At 34.7% G+C, this 1,906-nt stretch overlaps 1 long non-coding RNA gene across 1 annotated transcript; it reads right to left on the bottom strand.

The window, feature by feature from the left end:
* Positions 362-1,379, bottom strand: LOC109235071. Its single transcript, XR_002069311.1, has 2 exons — positions 1,269-1,379; positions 362-680 (listed from the first exon to the last, which is right to left on the bottom strand). It is a non-coding gene; the product is annotated as an uncharacterized LOC109235071 (long non-coding RNA).

Here is a 1,906-nt window from a genome sequence, read left to right as displayed (position 1 = left end):
TTTAAGCTTAACAAAACCCAACAATTGTGTTCTTCAATTTTCTACATAGTAACTTGTAGTTGGAAGATCCATGCATTGAATCATCAATTACTTTGTTCAGGAAATATATAGCCTAATACTATCACAAAAGAAGACCAGAGTCTAAAGTAGATAGGGATGAACAATGATTCGAGTATTAAACAATACTGCAACACGTTCATGAGAGAAGAATATAATTACTCCAGAAGTTGATGAAATTAATGTTTCAAAATATATGAAATGTCTTCAACTGAGAAAAGTATAAGGAGCAAAAATAAAAATGTCGTGCAGTTTATACATAAAAAAAATTCCACTGGGAAGAGGCTTTCATCGCAACTAATAATGCCACGGATCAAACTATTTGTTGGAAGCCCTTGGATTTCAAAATGTCGCCAATTCTTTTTTGTTACATCATAACACAAACAGATGACTTGATCGCCATGGGAAATAAAATCTCCCCATCACAACAACTGCGAATTATTTCGGAAATAAATGATTTTGACAGTTCAGAGTCTGGACCTTTCCATTGTAAAGATATGCTTCTCCCATTCTTCTTTTCCTGTCTTCCCTAAAATCCACATAATCATATCTTCTTCCCCATAATACCATTTCTTCTCGCAATTAAGGATTGCTAATTTGCCTTTTATTTCTGTTAATTCAACCTGTAAATGATACGTATGAGTTATCCCACAATGTGATAATTCTTAAATTTTCGGTTTTAACATCAAATGCCACTATGAATGTCTCTGCTCTGACAATATTCAACATATAGATAACTCCACTAATGTATATTCCTTTTTTTTATCCAATGATAACTAGTGACACTTTTAATCTCTCTATCTGCGCCTAATGTAAAAACCCAGGTTCTTGTGGACACTGTTCTTAATTCATCATCATTAAGTATCAACAATACTTTATACGTCTTCTCTTCTGGATCAAAACCTAATGATAGTAATAGTTAGCACGGTAATTTATTTCAACAGACGGAAGAGATCTTACTACTCTTGTACTAGGATTACAAATTGCAACAGGCTCCGCAAATCTCGTGAAGCAGCAAAACAAACCATTAACGCACATTATACGGTATCGCTATCACTATATTCAATATGAAGACGGGAGTATAAATGTGCATATGACAATTTCGGCACACAACGAATTTGGTTCCACCGGTACGAATCATAGAGCGACAGTGATGTATATCCACGAAAACTGATTCTGATACAAGGGAATTACAAAATCTGAAAACGCACCTGAAACGCATAAGAGACTTGATAGGAAGCCACGAAAATACTTGAAATATTATATCTTGGGGAATCGATGATTTTCTTGTGGCAGGCTTCATCTTCTCCTCCGCGCTGGAAATTGAAAAAATACGGTAAAGCAAGTAGGGCAAACTCTACTGGTGAAAAAAATAAAGGCGAAATGGCATCCGACCACTTAAACTTGTACCCGTTTGTAAAGCCGATACATAAACTTATAATTTTTCCATTTGAACACTCCAACTTGACAGAATGAGTACTAATAAATACATCCAAGCGTGTATATCACTTGCGCTGACATGTACAACACGTCATATGTTAGATTATTTATTACTTGACAAGTGTTACTTGTGGGTCCCATTTTCAAATACTAAATCAACAAAAAAGAAGTAGAAACAAAAAAAAGGAGGAAAAAGACCTGACACTACCTTCTTCTCCATTCACCCACCTCCCTTTCTTACCTTATTCTTATTCTTTCTTCTCCTTTCTCTTTTTCCTTACTGTTCCTTTCTCTCTTATTCTGAATCAATTTCACAACTCCACTATGGTCATGATTAGGCCAGAAAAAAATTAAATTTTGAAATTTTAGAAATTCAATAGGAATCCATGATTTTGAAACAGTGGAGGCC

This window comes from Nicotiana attenuata, chromosome 11 (assembly GCF_001879085.1).
Source record: "Nicotiana attenuata strain UT chromosome 11, NIATTr2, whole genome shotgun sequence".
NCBI lineage: Eukaryota > Viridiplantae > Streptophyta > Magnoliopsida > Solanales > Solanaceae > Nicotiana > Nicotiana attenuata.
The sequence above is the reverse complement of the archived record's forward strand: the minus strand, read 5'-3'. Positions and strand labels throughout refer to the sequence as shown.